Genomic DNA, 9,976 nt, shown 5'->3' on the forward strand with positions numbered 1-9,976 from the left:
CATAGTACGGAGAATGCGGTAACACTCATCAAGAAATCCAGAGCATCCTCCGATGCTAAACCACTGAACTCAGGAGGCTTATACTTCTTTAACCTCTTAAGTCTCAGCTGCTCATGCTTGGAAGCCGCTGCCATGCCCTCGGGCTGAACTGGCACTACAGGCGGTGCAAGAATAATCTCAGGGGCCTGCTCAACATGCACTCGCTGCTCAGGAGTACGGGCGGCGGGAGTCTGTGCTCCTCCCCGGCCTGGGATATGGCTGCAGCAAGGGGAAGCAACCCTGCCTGAGCCAATGTGGTGTACATGCTCATGAACTATGCCAAAGTCTCCTGAAGGGCTGGAGTAGTAGTAGCAGTAGGCGTGTCAGGTGCTTGAACTCCGCCTGGATCTGCTGGTGGTACCTTAGCGGCAGCTCGCGCAGGTGCTCTCGCTGTACCACGTGCGCATCCTCGGTCTCTACCCTAGCCCCGGCCTCTGGCGGCTGCAGTAGGGAGTGCGGGTGCCTGATCATCTCGAGTATCACGGGTCCTCACCATCTGTGAGAGAATAGAAGACAAAAGTTTAGAATTGTGATGTCAAAAATATCGCACGACAAGGAAATCAAATGAAGTGGAAATTTTCCTAACAATTACATAGTCTCTCGTAGATAAGTACAGACGTCTCCGTACCGATCAACGAGACTCTAAGAAATTGGCTTGTGTTCTGTGACTCCTATGAACCTAGAGCTTTGATACCAACTTGTCACGACCCTAGTTCGTCCTCCGTGAACTATCGTGATGACACCTAGTCATTTACGACTAGGTAAGCCTAACAATGCGGAAAAATAATCGAGACTTTGCGGAAACATAACTTAAAACCAATATTTAACAAAATGAAAGCGAAATATAAAATGCCACTCGGCATATACAACACAATAACTCAAACTTCTACAAAACTATCCCAAAACCCGAAAACTCAGGGGAACACAAGCTAGAAGAATTAAGTAAAAAGCTCTAATCTCCAGAATGTCTACATCAATAGTATGGTAGAAGGACTAAGACTACAAGATAGAGTAAAGAAAGAGACACTTCGGTCTGCGGATGCGGCATATATACCTCGAAGTCTCCAAAAGCTCTCCCTGCCTCAAGGATGGTAAGCCTGTGCAGAGGTACCTGGATCTGCACATGAAAAAAACATGTGTAGAAAGGGCATGAGTGCACCACAGCGGTACTCAATAAGTGCCAAGCCTAACCTTGGTCGGGGAGTAACGAGGAAGGTCAGGGCCCTACTGAGGTTAAACAGAATAATAAGTATCAACAGTATGGAACAAACAGTAATAATGAGTACAACAATGGAATAAGACAGGATATACAAAGCCACAACAAATATACGAAAGAATAGAGAAAACACGGAAATAAGTACCGCTCAACACCAATAGTAATAATGAGGATCTCCCAGGATACCGTCTTGTAGTCCTTTTCATAACTGCCAATGGATTTCCCGGGATATCGTCCTGTAGTCCAACTATCAATGCATGGGGATCTACTGGAACCCCGGTCCGTAGTCCCAAAAGTAAATACCCAGTACTGGGGGAATCTACTGGGTGCATTCCCATAGTTCCATATAACCGTGCAGGGGGATCTACCGGGAATCTAACCCGTAGTCCCAAAGTAAAAAAATAAGGGGGGGGGGAGCTACTGGAATTCCACATTCGTAGTCCCAATGTAAATACACAGCAACAACAAGAAGATATTCAGAAGTGGGATTTAACATCAAGGCAACAGGTAATTCTAGCCTAACATACTTCACGTAATGCAATCAAAGCATTTTAAGCAAATAGGCAATTTAAGTCAACTAAGCATGCTTTTCTAATCTAACACAGGCTATGCTTGCAAGTAGAATAAAATAGGTTAGAAAGGAACTTAGTTTAAATACTTAAAGTAAAACTGGATTTTCAACAATTAGCTCAAGTACGCACTCATCAACTCACGTACAAGGCATTCAATTACCAAATATCATATCCTAAGGGGAAAGGTCCCCCACACAAGGTTAGACAAGCCATATACCACGAACCAGCTCAAAATCAACTAGAAACCACGCTTTTGCCACGAGTATCCGACTCCAAATGGTTCAAATCTATTCAATTCCATTTTATAATGTAAATAATACTTCAAGAAGCAGATTCTACAATTAAATTCTAAACTAATACGCGAAATTATTCAAAATGACCAAAACGCCCCTCGGGTCCACCTCTTGGAATTATGTAAAATTTATATTTTCAGAATTCTCACGCTCTCACAAGTCCAACCATATCAAAATTATCCCAATTCGACGTCAAATACCCAATCAAAACCCAATTTCTAGGTCTAAGAACTTTTCCCCCAATTTTTACCAAAATTCCAAAATTAAAGGATGAATTTGAGTGGTGATTCGTGGAAATTAGGTTAACCAAGTAAGAATCACTTACCCAAATTTCCCATGTGAAAATCCTCTCAAATATCGTGATCTCCCGAGCTCCCAAGTCAAAAATATGAGTTATGGTCTAAACCCTCGATTTTGGGTTTTAAATTCTTTGCCCAGATATTTGCTCACTGCGATCGCGAGAAATGGAATGCGATCGCGAAGAAGAAAAAATGAAGGGCCTTGGAATGGCCTATGCAAACGCGACCAGAAGTATGCGATCTCAGAAGAGGAGAAATGCAGCTTACGCGCTCGCGATCTAACCCATGCAAAAGCGAAGAGGAAAATGGCCACTGAGCCACCGGCTCAGTTTCTGCTATGCGAATGCGAGAAAGGGAATGTGAACGCGAAGAAGGAAGGACTATCACTATGCGATCGCGATCCAAGTAATGCGATTGTGAAGAAGGAATTGGGCCCCCTCCGGAAATTACACTATGCGATCGCGAATGGATGACTGCAATCGCGATGAAGAAAAGTCAGCAGCACCTGAACCTGAATTTCTGCAACTTTTTAACAACTCAAAATGACCCGTAGAGCATCCGAAATACACCTGACGCCCCCGGGACCTCATCCAAACCTACGAACATATCCCATAACATCATTCAAACTTGCTCCAACTTTCGAAATGCCACAAACAACATTAAAACACCTATTTTTCATTGAATTCAACCTTAAGAATTTCAAAAACTTTAAAAACACATTTTCGATCAAAAAGTCTATCAAACCTCGTCCGAATGACCTGAAGTTTTGCACACATTTCACATTAAACACTACGGAGCTACTCCAACTTCCGGAATTCCATTCTGATCCTCGGATTAAAATATCAGTATCGGACCGAAAACTTCCAAAATTCAACTTTCGGCATTTCAAGCCTAAAATAACTACAAACCTCCAAAACACATTCCGATCATGCTCCTAACCCCAAAATCACCCAATGGAGATAACTGAACCATCAAATTTCCATTCTGAGGCCGTCTTCACACTGTTCCTACTACGGACCACTTTCCAACACTTAAGCTCTCATTTAGGGACTAAGTGTCCCAAAACTCTACGAAACTCAAAACCGAACGTCCTAGCAAACCAAAATAGCATAAATAAACATAGGGAAAGCAGTTAATAGGGGATCGAGGCGTAAATTCTAAAAACAACCGGCCGGGTCGTTACACTGTGTTACTTTAATTGTTGTACTTATTTATATTGTGCTATCCTACACTATCGAACTTTATATTTTATTTAACCTCAGTAGGGCCCTGAGCTTACTCCTCACTACCTGACTGAGGTTAGGCTTGGAAATTACTGAGTACTACTGTGGTGTACTCACGCCCTTTCTACGCATGTTTTTCATGTGCAGATCTAGGTACTTCGACTCAGACTTACTGTCCTTGAAGCGAGGTGACTCTTCGGAGACTTCGAGGTATATCTGCCACGTTCGCAGACCGAGGAGTCTCTCTCCATTCTCTCTTATAGTTACAACCCTTCTGTATTTAGACTAATACTTTATTTTAGACTATTCTGGAATCAGAGTACTATGTAATATCCTTAGCTTGCGATTCATGGGTTTCCTAGTTTTGGGAAAAATGTATTAGTTTTTGAGAGTTTATATTGTATATGCCGAGCGACATTTATAAAAGTTGTTTTACTTACACTATTTCTATTTTAAATTGTTTTCTTCCGTAAGTCTTGTTTATTTTTTTTGCATTATTAGGCTTACATAGTCGTAGGGACTAGGTGATGTCACGATAGTTCACGGAGGGCGAACTGGAGTTGTGACAAGTTGGTATCAGAGCTCTAGGTTCATAGGAGTCATGAATCACAAATCAGTTTATTAGAGTCTCGCTGATCGGTACAGAAACGTCTGTAAATATCTATGAGAGGCTATGTAACTGTCAGGAAAATTCCACTGCATTTGATTTCCTTGTCGTACGATATTTTGACATCACAATTCTAAACTTCTATCTTCTATTCTCTCACAGATGATGAGGACACGTGTTACCCAAGATGATCAGGCACCTGCGCCCCTACTACAGTCGTCAGAGGCCGGGTCGGGGTAGAGGCCGAGGACGCGCATGTAGTGCAGCTAGAGCACCTGCGCGAGCTACCGTCGAGGTACCACCAGCTGTTCCAGCTGGAGTTCAGGCACTTGATACGCCTACTACTACTATTACTCTAGCTCTTCAAGAGATTCTTGCGCAGTTCATGAGCATGTACACCACTTTGGCTCAAGCAGTGTTGCTTCCCCTTGCTGCAGCCACATCTCAGGCTGGGGGAGGAGCACAAACTCTCATCGCCCACACTCCTTAGCAGCGAATGCTTGTTAATCAGGACCTAGAGATTATTCCTGTATCGCCTGCAGTGCCAGTTCAGCCCGAGGACAGGGCAACGTCTTTAGAGGATGAGCAACGGAGACTTGATAGGTTCAAGAAGTATGATCCTCCGGTGTTCAGTGGGTTAGCTTCAGATGATGCCTTGGGATTTCTAGAGGTGTGTCACCGTATCCTCCGCACTATGGTATATCAGGATCGAGTGGGGTTTCTTTCACTGCCTTCTAGTTTCGAGGAGTTGCCTATGAGTGGTGGCACACCAATGATCTAGACAGTCCAGACGAGGCTGCTTCACTGACTTGGACCCAGTTTTCAGATATGTTCCTAAGAGAGTTTGTTCCTCAGAGCCTCAGGGATGCATGACGCGTAGAGTTTGAGCACTTGAGCCAGGGTGCTATGACTGTCTCAGAGTATGCTATCCGTTACACTCGCTTGGCTAAACATGCCCCTGCCTTGGTCTCTACTGTTCGCGAGAGGGTTCGCCGGTTTATTGAAGGGCTTATTCCCAGCATCAGGTCTAGCATGGCTCGTGAGTTGGAGATGGATATTTCTTATCAGCCGGTGGTGAGAACTGCTAGGAGGATTGAGGGTATGCATGCGAGGGAGAGAGAGGAGAGGGAGGCTAATAGGTCTCGAGAGTCGGGCCATTACTCGGGTGCCCGTACCCTAGCTATAGGTCGTCATGGTAGGGGTATATGAGTCGCCCTATTCATTCAGCTCTTCCAGCAACTAGTGGTATTCCAGCTCCTCCTAGGCCTCAGGAGCCTTATTATGCACCTCCAGTTTCTACCGTGCCTCCTGCGCGGGGTGCTTTCAGAGGTCAGTCCAGCAAACCTGGCCTGATCCAACCACAACCTCCACATCCTCCCAGATCTTATTTTGTGTGTGGTGCACACTCTATATGGTGAGAGATTGACCCAGACTTGGGATGGGTGCACCTCCACAGACTTTTCAGCCATAGCATACCCCCCAGAGTTCTCAAGCTATGGTTATAGCTACAGTTACTACCCCACCCGCTCAGCTAGCTAGAGGTGGAGGTCGGGGAGGTAGAGGTCGCCCTAGAGGAGGAGGCTAGGAGAGATACTATGCCCTTCTTGCCCGTACCGAGGCTGTTGCCTCCGATTCTGTCATTATAGATATTATATTGGTTTGTCACAGAGATGCATCAGTTCTATTCGATCTAGGATCCACTTACTCTTATGTGTCTTCTTATTTTGCTCCGCATTTGAATGTACCTTGGGATTCTTTGAGTTCCCCTATTTATGTTTCTACTCCTGTGGGAGATTCTCTTATTGTGGACCGTATTTATTGGTCGTGTTTGGTTGCTCTTTATGGTTTTGAGACTAGAGTGATTTATTGTTGCTCAGCATGGTAGATTTTGATATTATCTTGGGCATGGACTGGTTGTCGCCCCATTATACTATTCTTGATTGTCACGCCAAAACCGTGATGCTGGCTATGCCAGGTGTACCACATATTGAGTTGAGGGGTACTTTAGATCACACTCCCAGTAGAGTTATTTCTTTCCTAAAGGTTTAGCGCATGGTTGAGAAGGGGTGTGACGCGTATTTAGCTTATGTGAGAGATGTCAGTATTGATACCCCTTCAGTTGATTCAATTACAGTAGTACGGGACTTTCTGATGTGTTTCCAACTGATCCTCCAGGCATGACGCCTGATAGAGATATTGATTTTGGCATTGATTTGTTGTCAGGTACTCAACCCATTTCTATTCCTCCATACTGTATGGCTCATCCCGAGTTGAAGGATCAATTACAGGAATTGCTTAATAAGGGTTTTATTCATCCTAGTGTATCACCTTGGGGTGCTCCTGTCTTGTTAATGAAGAAAAAGGATGGTTCTATGCGTATGTGTATTGATTATCGCCAGTTGAAAAAGTTATAGTGAAGAACCATTATCCTTAGCTTGTGATTCATGGGTTTCCGGGTTTTGGGAAAAATGTATTAGTTTTTGAGAGTTTATATTGTATATGCCGAGCGGCATTTAGAAAAGCTATTTTAATTACACTATTTCTATTTTAAATTGTTTTCTTCCGCAAGTCTTGTTTATTTTTTTTGCATTGTTAGGCTTACATAGTCGTAGGGACTAGGTGCCGTCACAACAGTTCATGGACGGCAAACTGGTGTCGGCATTGCCTCGTATTGATGATCTGTTTGACCAGCTTCAAGGTGCACGTGTGTTTTCTAAGATTGTCTTACGCTCATATTACCATTAGTTGAAGATTCGGGAGTCAGATATCCCGAAAACTACTTTCAGGACTTGGTATGGTCATTACGAATTCCTTGTTATGTCATTTGGGCTGACCAATGCCCCAGTAGCCTTTATGCATTTGATGCACAGTGTGTTCCGATCGTATCTTGACTCGTTCGTCATTATCTTTATTGATGATATTCTTGTATACTCCCGGAGTCGGGAAGATCATGAGCAGCACTTGAGGACAGTGCTTCAGACTTTGAGGGAAAAGAAGTTATATGCAAAGTTCTCTAAATGTGAGTTTTAGTTGGATTCCGTGGCTTTCTTGGGTCACGTGGTATCGAGTGAGGGTATATGGGTGGATCCGAAGAAGGTGGAAGCAGTGCAGAGTTGGCCTAGACCATCCTCAGCTATAGAGATCCGCAGTTTTCTTGGCTTGGCGGGTTATTACTATCGATTTGTTGAGGGGTTTTCATCTATTGCAGAACCTATGACTAGGCTGACCTAGAAGGGTGCTCCATTCTATCGGACGGAAGAGTGCGAGGCGAGCTTTCAAAAGCTCAAGACAGCTTTGACTACAACCCTAGTTTTGATATTGCCTACGGTAGGGTGATTTCCTATGCGTCCAGACAGTTGAAGGTACATGAGAAGAATTATCCTGTCCATGCTCTTGAGTTAGCTGCTATTGTTCACGCCTTGAAGATCTAGCATCATTACTTGTATGGTGTTCCTTATGAGATTTATACTGACCATCGGAGCTTGCATCACCTGTTCAAGCAAAAGTATCTAAATTTGCGCTAGAGGAGATGGTTAGAGTTGCTGAAGGACTATGATATCACTATTCTGTATCACCCGGGCAAGGCAAATGTGGTGGCCGATGCCTTGAGTCACCGGGCAGAGAGCTTGGGGAGTTTGGCTTATTTACTAGCATCGGAGAGGCCTATGGCAATGGATGTTCCGGCCTTAGCCAGCCAGTTTGTGAGATTGGATCTTTCGGAGCGTAATCGGGTTCTAGCTTGCATGGTTTCTCAGTTTTCCATATTCGATCGCATCAGGGAGCGTCAATATGATGTTCCTCATTTGCTTGTCCTTGAGGACAAGGTTTAGCATGGTGATGCCATAGATGTGATTATTGGTGATGATGGGGTATTGAGGATGCATGGTCAGATTTGTGTACCCAATGTTTATGGGTTTCGGGAGTTGATTTTAGATGAGGCCCATAGTTCGCGGTATTCTATCCATTCGGGTGCCGTAAAGATGTATCAGGATTTGAGGTAGCACTATTGGTAGAGGCGGATGAAGAAAGATATAGTTGGATTTGTAGCTCAGTGCCTCAATTATCAGCAGGTGAAGTATGAGCGCCCGAGACCAGGAGGGTTGCTTCAGCAGATAGAGATTCCGAAGTGGAAATGGGAGAGGATCACCATGGAATTCGTAGTTGGACTCCCTCGGACTATGAAGAAGTTCGATGTCATTTGGGTGATTGTGGATTGGCTGACCAAGTCCGCGCACTTCATTCCTATGTGTACTATTTATTCTTCGGAGCGGTTGACAGAGATTTATATCCGAGAGACTATTCGTCTGCATGGTATTCCAGTTTCCATCATTTCAGATAGAGGTACTCAGTTCACATCACGGTTCTGGAGGGCTGTTCAACATGAGTTGGGTACTCGGGTGGAGTTGAGCACAATATTTCACCCTCAGACAGACGGGCAGTACGACCGTACTATTCAGATTCTTGAGGATATGCTCCGTGCGTGTGTGATTGAATTTGGAGGATCGTGGGATCAGTTCTGCCACTGGCAGAGTTTGCTTACAACAACAGCTATCAGTCCAGCATTTAGATGGCGCCGTATGAGGTTTTATATGGTAGGTAGTATAGATCCCCGATAGGTTGGTTTGATCCGGGTGACACTAGATTATTGGGCACCGACTTGGTTCGGGATGCTTTGGAGAAGGTCAAGGTGATTCAGGATAGACTCCATATAGCCCAGTCCAGACAGAAGAATTACACGAACTGGAAGGTTCATGATATTTCCTATATGGTTGGAAAGCGGGTTCTGTTTCGGGTTTCGCCTATGAGTCCGAGGTTTATTGGACCTTTTGAGATGTTGAGGCGTGTTGGGGAGGTTGCTTATGAGCTCGCCTTACCTCCCATCTTGGCAGGAGTTCATCCGGTATTTCATGTTTCGATGCTCCGGAGGTATCACGATGATCTATCGCACGTGTTGGATTTCAGTTCAGTCCAGTTGGACAAGGATCTATCTTATGTCGAGGAGCCAGTGGCGATATTGGACATGCAGGTTTGAAAGCTAAGGTCAAAGAACATTGCATCAGTAAAGGTTCAGTGGCAGGGACAACCGGTCGAGGAAGCGACCTGGGAGACCGAGCAGGATATGCACAACCGATACCCGCATCTTTTCACTACTTCAGGTATGTCTCTATGCTCGTTCGAGGATGAATGAATGTTTAAGTGTGGGAGGATGTAAAGACCCAGCCGGTTGTTTTAAGAATTAATGCCCCGATCCCCAATTAACTGCTTTCCCCGTGTTTATTTCTGCTATTTTGATTGCCCGGGATGTTCGATTTTGAGTTTCGCAGAGTTTTGGGACACTTAGTTCCTAAATGAGAGCTTACGTGTTGGAAAGTTGACCATAGTCGGAATAGTGTGAAGACGGCCTCGGAATGGAATTTTCGACGGTTCTGTTAGCTCCGTTGGGTAATTTCGGGCTTAGCGGCGTGATCGGATTGTGTTTCGGAGGTCCGTAGCTAAATTAGGCTTGGAATGCCGAAAGTCGAATTTTTGAAGTTTCCAGTTCGATAGTGAGATTTTGATTCGAGGGTCGGAATGGAATTCTGGAAGTTGGAGTAGCTCCGTAGTGTTGAATGTGACGTGTGTGCATAATTTCAGGTCATTCGGACGAGGTTTGATAGACCTTTTGATCGAAAGTGTATTTTTAGAGTTTTGAGATTTTTAGGCTTGAATTCGTGGTTGATTCGTCAT

This window comes from Nicotiana sylvestris, chromosome 3 (assembly GCF_000393655.2).
Source record: "Nicotiana sylvestris chromosome 3, ASM39365v2, whole genome shotgun sequence".
NCBI classification, from domain to species: Eukaryota; Viridiplantae; Streptophyta; class Magnoliopsida; order Solanales; family Solanaceae; genus Nicotiana; species Nicotiana sylvestris.